The sequence below is a fragment of the Cherax quadricarinatus genome, chromosome 41 (assembly GCF_038502225.1).
Source record: "Cherax quadricarinatus isolate ZL_2023a chromosome 41, ASM3850222v1, whole genome shotgun sequence".
In the NCBI taxonomy this organism is placed as follows: Eukaryota; Metazoa; Arthropoda; class Malacostraca; order Decapoda; family Parastacidae; genus Cherax; species Cherax quadricarinatus.
Genome location: NC_091332.1, coordinates 29,964,235 through 29,974,709, shown reverse-complemented (window position 1 = coordinate 29,974,709; position 10,475 = coordinate 29,964,235). Strand labels below are relative to the sequence as shown.

Sequence of the window (10,475 nt, the reverse complement as noted above, 5' to 3'; positions counted from 1 at the left end):
ACTGTGGCTACTACAAAGTTGTGCTCTCTCCTCCTAGTACTATGATTGCTGCGGTTCCCAACCTTGACAAAATTGGCAGCAAGATATTCTGGACACTATAAGCAATTTTATAAACCTGATTTAACTTTAGTTGTTTAACTCTGTCTTCAACATTCAGCATATCCAACTGTTGTAATTCATCCTGGCCTACAAGTTCTCTTGGATGAATCTTACCATTTTACTCTGAGTGTTTTGCAGTCTGTCAGTTTTTTTTTTTTGACTTTGTATAAGTGCTAGACAGGGTCGTGTGAGTCTCAGTAGGTAGACACTGTGCTTGTCTTGTAGAGGAACTTCAGTCTGGCATTCGCTTTCTTTTTTTACACTGTTCCCTATCAGTTCTCCTGACGCAACGACTCGCTCTTCAATGTAAGGAACTGAGAGTATGTGATAAATTTTATCTCACCAATTTATGGTCAAATAAATTTGTAGAACAAACAAACAAACTTTGTATCAACACTGAGGAAACTTAACTTTGTCGCTGTCTCTGCCTACCGCAGCTTCTCCCTGTAGGTTCTCCCAGTAGGTATCTTCGACGTGAGACAGTTGTTCTTCAACCACGGAGCTGTAAGAGATAATTATAAATATAGTTTCCCCTAAGGGGTGTTATTCAGCATATCTCAGAAACTGACTGCTGAAGTTATACGTACTGAGTTGGACTCAAAACCCCGCGGGTAACCGGGTTATGGTACCGTCAAATAAGACATGAATTAGATATCCGCTGTGCAGCCAACCTAACCAATATGTTTATCAGACGTTTTGAAGAATGTTTTGTATCAAGACCCCATGATGATGCAGTCTGACAGATGTGAAGTCTAAGTAGGTCATGAAATCCAACCCCTCTCACTTATGTATTTATCCAACCTAAATTTAAACAATAAAATGGTATAAAATACCGACAGGTTGTTTAGGTAAGACACATATGCAACAGTTAGGTATCTTTATTTCGAAATGTTTCGCCTACACAGTAGGCTTCTTCAGTCGAGTACAGAAAAGTTGATAGAAGCAGAAGAGACTTGAAGACGATGTAATCAGTCCATCACCCTTAAAGTTTTGAGGTGGTCAGTCCCTCAGTCTGGAGAAGAGTATTGTTCCATTGTCTGGAATAATATGGAGTTGAAGTGATAGGATGGAGCCTTATATAGCGCCAGGAGGTGAGACGTAGGTCACTAGTGGAGTAAGAATGTAGACATTGAGAGGTCAGGTCCCTCTCCCTATCACTTCAACTCCATATTATTCCAGACAATGGAACAATACTCTTCTCCAGACTGAGGGACTGACCACCTCAAAACTTTAAGGGTGATGGACTGATTACATCGTCTTCAAGTATCTTCTGCTTCTATCAACTTTGCTGTACTCGACTGAAGAAGCCTACTGTGTAGGCGAAACGTTTCGAAATAAAGATACCTAACTGTTGCATATGTGTCTTACCTAAACAACCTAAATTTGAAGCTATGCAAGGTTTTAGCTTCTGTAACCCTACTAGGCAAACTGTTCCACTCATCAGCTACCAAATTTCCAAACCATTACTTTCCTATATCCTTTCTAAATCTAAAATTATCTAATTTAAATCCATTATTGCGGGTTCTCTCTTGGAGGGATATCCTCAAGACCTTATTTGTATCCTCTTTATTAATACCATCTTTCACTTATACACTTCAGTCATGTTTCCTCTCATTTTTCTTCTTACAATAGAGTGTAAATTAAGGGACTTTAGTCTTTCTTCACATGGAAGAGTTCTTATTCAATGTATTAATTTTGGCATTCCTTGATGATTGGTTTCTAACGAATTTATATCCATTATGTAATATGGACACTAGAACTTAGCTGCATAATCGAAGCGAGGCCTTACTAATGATGTATAGAGATGAAGTATACCGGATGGACTTCTGTTGCTAATACTTCTTGATATAAATCCCAGTAATCTGTTTGCCTTATTACGTACGCTTAGGCATTCCTAACTCGGGTTGGATTTGTGAAGGACCTGCCTAGTATGGGCCAAAAGGCCTACTGCAGTGTTCCTCCTTTCTTATGTTCTTATGTTCTTATAACCCACAATCTCTTTTCACATTTTGTATGACTAAGTTCTACATTTTCACATTCTGTATAGCTAAGTTCTATACCTCCGAGCTTCAGAACTTTGCATTTATCTACATTTAACTGCATCTACCATTTTTCTGACCACGAATTGTGTTTGTCTAAATCACCCTGAAGTTTAATGACTTCTTACCCTGAATCAATTATCCTTTCTTCGTGTCATCAGCGAACTTATTTATATCACTAATAATTCCCTTGTCAAGGTCATTGATATATATTAAAAACAACAATGGGCCCAAGACTGATCCCTGTGGAACGCCGCTTGTTACAGATCCCCACTCAAATTTTACCCCCATTTACGCACACTCTCTGTTTCCTGTTGGTGAGCCATGATTTGATCCATGACAGCACTTTTCCCCCAATGTCATAAGCTGCCATTTTCTTAATCAGTGTCTGGTGCGGTACTCTAACATAAGTTTTACTAAAATCCAAATAAACAATACGATGCCCCATGGCATGGTGGCTAAAGCTCACTTCACACGACGAGGGTCCGGGTTCGATTCCCTGCTAGGTTAGAAACGTTGGACGTGTTTCCTTACACCGGTTGTCTATGATCCCCATCAGTAAAATGGGTACCTGGGTGTTAGTAGACTGGTGTTGGTCACATCCTGGGACAAAACTGACCTAATTTATCCGAAATGTTCTGCATAACAAGGGGCTTTCTATGTATTAGTATGCCATTGAAGTCAGCTATGCCTGAATTACTTGTACTTGTAGAAATAAAGATATTTATATTCATTTATTTATTAATATCGAATTCTTTTTCGTAATCAACAGTCTGAAAAGCTTTACTGAAGAAAGTTAGTGAATTAGGCAGAAACGGCCCCTCGTGAGTCAATGCTGATTATGCTTAAAAAGATGGCTGGTTATAAAATCAGCTATAATTAACTCTAGTAATTTGTCTACAATTGAGGTCAGGCGGTAATTTGACGGTAATGACTTGTTTCCTGATTTAAAAATAGGAATTACATTGGCCATCTTCCACATATCAGACACTACACCTGTTTGAAGAGATATATTAGAAATGTTAGTTAATGGTTCACAAAGATCCCATTTTGCACTTAAGAGCCCTGTTTGTGACTTGATAAAGCCCACTGCGTGGGTTTTATCAAGTCACAAAAAGATCTACCTGGGTGAAACATATGTGAGTATTTATAGGATGAGAATGCTGGGTCAGGTGGAGAAAGCTGCATGTGACAATCTTCTGAGTAAAGTGATAGTCTAAAAACTTGGGTAGCTTTTAAGAGAGATTGGATAAGTATACGAGTAGACTTTCTGCTGTGTTCCTCTATTCTTATGTTTTTATGTGGGGTAGTGAAGAAGTTTCTTGGCAAGGGGTTCAGCTATGTTATAGAAGCCGTTGTTCTGGTTGAAGTTGTTGGATGTACAGGTAAGTGATGATTCTAGGATTCTTCGGTATTAAGTGTTGTCTTCTCTGACAGCAAGTCTTGCGTTTCTGTAGTTGATTAAATGGTTGTGTGAATTTCGGTGTTGAACACAGGCATTCCTTGGATCGTCAGATCTGCCTGCGTACTGGTGTTCTGAAATACGTGTTTGGAGGTCTCTGGATGTTTCGCCAACGTATAATTTGCTGCAATCATTACAAGGGATTGCGCATACCCCTGCAGGGGCTTGAAGCTTATCCTGTCTATTACTGGTAATGCCCTTGATGGTGGTGGATGTGAAGGTAGATACTTGGAATGAGGTTTAGGAAAAGGTGTTGGAAACGTATTTGGCAATGGAGTTGGTGGGAAGGACTATGTATCTCTTCTTGGCAGTGTCTTCTCTGGGTGTGTTGATGATGTTTAATGCCCGTCGTCTGCAGTCTAAAGTGACGAGGATAGTGAAGACTAGAAAGTACTTGTTCAGTAAGAGAGTATTCTTCCTCAAGGAACTCACTGCTGCAGATTCTGAGTTCACGCAGGAAAAAGCCTATAATTACACCACGTTTAGTTTGGTGTCGTGGTGAGAGTAGAAGTCGAGAAGTCCGTGTTGGTTGGTAGGTTTTCGATAGGCTTTAAAACGAAGTTCGTGGTCTGCTTTGCAGAGAAGAACATCAAGGAAAGGAAGAGTGTTTGTCGACTGCCACTTCAAGTGTGAACTGGATTGAAGGCTTGACCTGGTTGAGCTTGTGTTGGAGAGCTTGAACGTTGAAGCGTCTGGGAGTTTTGACGAGAATGTCGTTAACATAACGGAGCCAGGTGACAGAAGAGGGAATAATAGTGGAGAAACGCTCGGTTTCCGGATGTTCCATGTATAGGTTCGCCAGGACGGCACTATGTGGCGAACCCATGGGTAGTCCGAAAGTCTGCTGAAAGAGGTGATTTTCGAAAGAGAAACACGTAAAGTCAACACATAGTTCAACAAGGTCGATGAAATCGCTGGCTGGAATAGGTAGATCAAGTGAATCGTCAGTTTTCCTGTGTTAGAGATCGATGGCTTGTGTAGTAGCTAATTTGGTGAATAGGGAAGTTACGTCCAGGCTGGGGAGTTTCTTGTTCCTGATGTTGATGTTGCGATTGAGAAAATCACCCGAATGTTTGAGATGTGCTGGACTGATTGTGGCCAAGAGTTTAGAGAGGTGTTTAGCTAGAATTCCTGAGAGCTGGTGAGAAGCACTGCCTATTCCCGAGGATATGGGCTTCAATGAGATACCTGGCTTGTGAGTTTTAGGCATGCTGTACATTCTGGTAGGTCTGGGGTTGCTGGGAATGGTGTGCAGGAGTTTCTTCCCTTGTTCTGAGTCTCTCAGAATGCGGCGAATCCTGTGAGGAAATGCTTTCGTAAGGTTGTTCACTTGGTTTGATGTGAGAGGTTTGTAGGCATCTGGGTCAGTAAGTGGATTGAGTATTTTGTTCCTGTAATCGTCAGTGTTCATGATTAAAACACCACCTCCTTTATCAGCGGTGGTAACCCTGATGGTCGTGTCTTCTGCTAAAGCTTTAAGTGCAATGATGTAGCGTCGAGGTATGACTGGGGAGCTGTATGTTGAGATGGCCGCTGAAATGATGCCTTGAAGATAGCCTTTTTGGAAATCTGAGTCATTGTGTCTGTAATTTTTAGCGATGAAATTGAGTCTTGTTTCGGTTTCAGAATTCCTGTTACAAATTTGAGGCCTAAGCTGAGGGCTTCAGTTTCTGTGGTTGACAGTGGACGAGAAGAAAGATTTTGAATAATTTCAGGTCTTCCTAAACTTTTCCACTGACTATTATCGCAGGGAGTTGAGAGTTTCCTAGCAAGTCTGATTTTCTGTTGAACATTAGCTGTGGTAACTCAACTGCGAATAATTTCGGCAGTGCGTCTGTTCAGGTTACCCCAGAGAGCCATGCCTAGTGTTCTAGCTTGAAGAAAAGCTTCGTTTGTAGCATTGTTTAAGTCATCAGTACATTCGTCAAGGTAGGTTCGAGCTGTTGCGGAAAAGGAGGTATGATGGCAATTTGAGTTGGAGTAGATCTTGGTAAGACCATTTCTTAAGAACATAAGAACATAAGAACGAAGGAACACTGCAGAAGGCCTACTGGCCCATGCGAGGCAGGTCCAAGTCTCCTACCGGCTTAAGCCAATGCACCCAACCTAGTCAGGTCAGGTCACATTGACTTAAGGGAGGAACACGGCAACCGACCTGGTAGCACAAACTATCAGGTCTAACTCACACCCACCCACATCTACTCATGTATTTATCCAACCTATTTTTAAAGCTACACAACGTTCTGGCCTCTATAACGGTATTTGGGAGTTTGTTCCACTCATCCACAACTCTATTACCAAACCAGTACTTTCCTATATCCTTCCTGAATCTGAATTTTTCCAACTTAAAACCATTGCTGCGAGTCCTGTCTAGGCTAGATATTTTCAGCACACTATTTACATCCCCTTTATTTATTCCTGTCTTCCATTTATACACCTCAATCATATCCTCCCTAATTCTACGTCTTTCTAGAGAGTGCAGTTTCAGGGCCCTTAGTCTATCTTCATAGGGAAGGTTTCTGATACATGGGATCAACTTTGTCATCCTCCTTTGTACATTTTCCAGAGAATTTATATCCATTCTGTAATACGGTGACCAAAACTGTGCAGCATAATCTAAATGAGGCCTAACCAAGGATGTATAGAGTTGAAGAACAACCTGAGGACTCCTATTATTTATGCTTCTTGATATGAAGCCAAGGATTCTATTAGCTTTATTGCGAACACTTATGCACTGTTGTCTTGGTTTCAGATTACTGCTAACCAGAACTCCTAAATCTTTTTCGCAATCCGTAATATTAAGATCTACATTATTTAGTTTATATGTGGCATGGTTATTGTCCTGTCCAACATTTAGAACTTTGCATTTGTCTATATTAAACTGCATCTGCCACTTCTCCGACCACTGCATCAGTCTATTCAAATCTTCCTGGAGTGCTCGAATGTCCTCGTCAGAATGAATTCGACGGCCTATTTTGGTGTCATCGGCAAACTTGCTGATGTCGCTCTTTATGCCCTCATCTATGTCGTTTATGTAGATTGTGAACAGCAGGGGGCCCAACACTGACCCCTGTGGAACACCGCTCGTGACGCTTCCCCACTCTGATTTCTCCCCATTTATGCAAACTCTCTGCTGCCTATTTGTCAACCATGCCTCTATCCAGGAAAAAATTTCTCCTCCTATTCCATGTGCTTTAATTTTCCTCAATAGTCTCTGATGTGGGACCCTGTCAAAAGCCTTACTGAAGTCCATATACACAATATCATATTCATTACCATGATCTACCTCCTCAAATACCTTAGTGAAAAAAGTTAATAAATTCGTAAGGCAGGAACGCCCCTTTGTAAAACCATGCTGAGATTCGTTGATTAATTTATGCTTTTCAAGGTGGCTACGAACTGCCTCGGCAATTATTGATTCCATAAATTTTCCCACTATGGAGGTTAGGCTTATTGGTCTATAGTTCGAAGCTAAGGACCTGTCACCTGTTTTGAAAATAGGTATCACATTTGCCATTTTCCACTTATCTGGCACCATGCCAGTTTGTAGTGATATGTTGAAAAGATTAGCCAAAGGTGTGCTAAGCTCCTCTTTACATTCCTTTAGAACCCTTGCATACAGTTCATCAGGGCCTGGGGATTTGTTAGGTTTTAATTTATCTATTTGCCTAAGGACCATGTCACTTGTGACCCTAATAGTGCACAGTTTATTATAGTCCTGTTCTACATAATTTATAATTACTGGAATATCGCTGGTATCCTCCTGTGTAAAAACTGAGAGGAAGAATGTGTTAAAAATTCTACACATTTCCTTATCACTGTCAGTGAGCTGACCCGAGGAACTTTTGAGTGGGCCTATCTTGTCCCTGATCTTACTTCTGTATACCTGAAAGAATCCTTTTGGGTTAGTCTTCGATTCTCTTGCAACTTTAACCTCATAATCTCTTTTTGCTTTTCTAATTCCCTTTTTTATTTCTCTCTTTAACTGAATATATCGATTTCTCAATTGCCCCTCTCCTCTTTTGATTTGCCTATATATGCCTCTCTTTTGACCAATCAGATATTTTAATCTATTGTTCATCCATTTAGGATCATTTTTGTTTGATCTGATTTCCCTATTTGGAACATAATTTGACTGAGCAGCTAGAACTATGCCCTGGAAAGCATCATATCGGCAACCATCACCACCTACCTGACCCTTAGTCAGGTCATTCCAGTTCAGCCCACCTAAGTAATTTTTCAGTCCTATGAAATCAGCCAAGCGAAAGTCAGGGACGGAGACTTGATTGCCATTATTAGGGGAATTCCATGATATATTAAAACTGAGTGATTTGTGATCACTTTCCCCAAGCTCATCATTAACCTCAAGATTATTAATTAGTGTTTCCCTACTGGCAAGAACCAAGTCAAGGAGGTTATTTCCCCTAGTTGGCTCTGTCACAAACTGTTTTAAAAAACAATCCTGGATCGTATCAAGAAAGTCACCTGACTCTAAATTTCCTGTCAAATTGCTCCAGTCAATCTGTCTATAGTTGAAATCTCCCATTAGCACAACATTTTCGTATGTAGATGCCTTACGAATTTCGTCCCATAGAAGTTTACTGCACTCCCTGTTGTTAGGTAAGACACATATGCAACAGTTAGGTATCTTTATTATGAAACGTTTCGCCTACACAGTAGGCTTCTTCAGTCAAGTACAGAAAAGTTGATAGAAGCAGAAGATACTTGAAAACGATATAATCAGTCCATCACCCTTAAAGTTTTGAGGTGGTCAGTCCCTCAGTCTGGAGAAGAGCATTGTTCCATAGTATGAAACAATATGGACACTGCACTCCCTATCAAGATTTGGGGCCCTGTAAATCACACCCAAAATTAGTTTTTCTCGGCCCTCGAGAAGCTGTAACCAAACAGATTCAGTGGCTGACGCTTCTAATTTAATATCTTGTCTAACACAACAATTTAAATTGTCTCTGACATACATCGCTACTCCACCACCTTTCCTGTTGACCCTGTCAGTGTGGAATAATTTATAGCCTTGTATGTGACATTCAGAGGGCATCTCTCTATCTTTCAGATTGAGCCAGGTCTCTGTTATAGCAATAATATCTATGTTTCCTGCACTAGCAATTAATCTTAGCTCATCTATCTTATTTCTTACACTCCTGCTATTAGTATAGTAAACCTTAAGGGAGCTAGTCCCTTGCTGCCCTCTGCTGTCCCCCTTTGTTTGCTGACCTGATCTATTGTCTTTATTTATAACTTCATGCTGAATGCCTTTTATACATTTACTGTTTCCAACCCAAGTGTTGCAACCTGCTTGTTTCCCACACACACCCATACCTCTATCTTCCATCAGTTTCAAATCATAGGCATTTCACCAATGGCCCTCTCAATCGAGTCTGCAAGTGCTACCACCCCAGCCCCAGAGAGATGTACCCCATCCCTTGCATACATATCATGTTTGCCATAAAAGTTGTTCCAGTTGTCAATGAATGGGATTGCAAGTTCCTTGCAGTATCTGTCTAGCCAGCAATTTACACCAATTGCCCTAGACAACCATTCATTTCCTACTCCCCTTCTAGGCAAGATGCTACATATGATTGGGATCCCTCCCTTAGACTTAATGAAATCTATAGCTGACCTGTACTTATCTAGCAGCTCTTCTCTCCTACCCTTCCCAATATCATTTCCACCAGCACTGAGACAGATAATGGGCTTGTTCCCATTACCTGACGTGATATTATCCAGCCTGTTGACAATGTCCCCAACACCAGCTCCAGGGAAGCACACTCTGTCTCTCATCTTCTTATTCCTATTACAAAAAGCACGGTCAATATATCTTACCTGAGAGTCACCAACCACAAGAATGCGCTTACCTCCATTAGCAGGGGCAGTAGTACCCTTACCTTCACTGGCCACTGAAGTACATTCATCCTGAAGAACAGAGAAGCGATTTCCTACCTTCAGATCTTCACTCTTAACTTTCCTTACTCTGATGCGCCTTCCATTACTGTGAACCACTCGCCACTTGTAGCAGGTGCTGGACTGCACCTCACTGCTGGTAGCCGTTGCTACCTCCCCAGCTACAGCCTCCTCACAGCGAGAGACAGACTGCACCTTACTGCTAGAAGCCTCATTCCCCACAACTCCAGCCACCTCACACTCTCTCCCAGACCCATTGAGGTGGACTTTCAGCCTCCTAATCTCCTCCTGGAGAAGCAAGACCTCCTCCTTCAACTCTCCAACCTCAATTTTTAAAACACTGCAGAAGCAAGCCATGCTTTGTAACCGTCCACACTAATCCCCAAAGCAGCTCAGGGTCTGTGACCTCACGTGACGACTGACCACTGAGTACTTTCTTGGATGCAGTCCCGAAGAAAATTGTGTCTATTGCGGAATAAGCTTTCAGAAGAAGGACCAGGTATTCTCTGTGTGAAGGATTCATTTCTACTGCAGTGTTTGACACGATGGAAATAAATGGTATAAAATACCTACAAATGGAAATATAAACACTTAAGCAGTATAATGTGATCCTTTATTGACAACGTTTCGCCCACGCAGTGGGCTTTATCTAGTCACAAACAGATTTACCTGGGTGAAACATACGTGAGTATTTGTAAGTTGAGAATGCTGGGTCAGGGGGAGAAAGGTGCATGTGACAATCTTCCGAGTAGAGTGATAGTCTAAACACTTGGGTAGCTTTTGAAAGAGATTGGGTAAGTACGTGAGTGGAGCTTCTGCAGTGTTCCTCGATTCTTATGTTCTTATCTAGGAGAGCGATGAAGAAGTTTCTTGGCGAGGGGTTCAGCTATGTTATAGAAGCCGTTGTTCTGGTTGAAGTTGTTGGATGTACAAATAAGTGATAATTCCAAGAT

The 10,475-nt window shown here is 41.3% G+C and overlaps 1 protein-coding gene across 1 annotated transcript in view; it reads left to right on the top strand.

Annotated features, from left to right (window-relative positions):
- LOC128695754 (ankyrin repeat and protein kinase domain-containing protein 1-like) overlaps positions 1-10,475 on the top strand; it is a 51,094-nt gene that overhangs the window by 1,094 nt on the left and 39,525 nt on the right. The gene's annotated exons all lie outside the window — the stretch shown is intronic.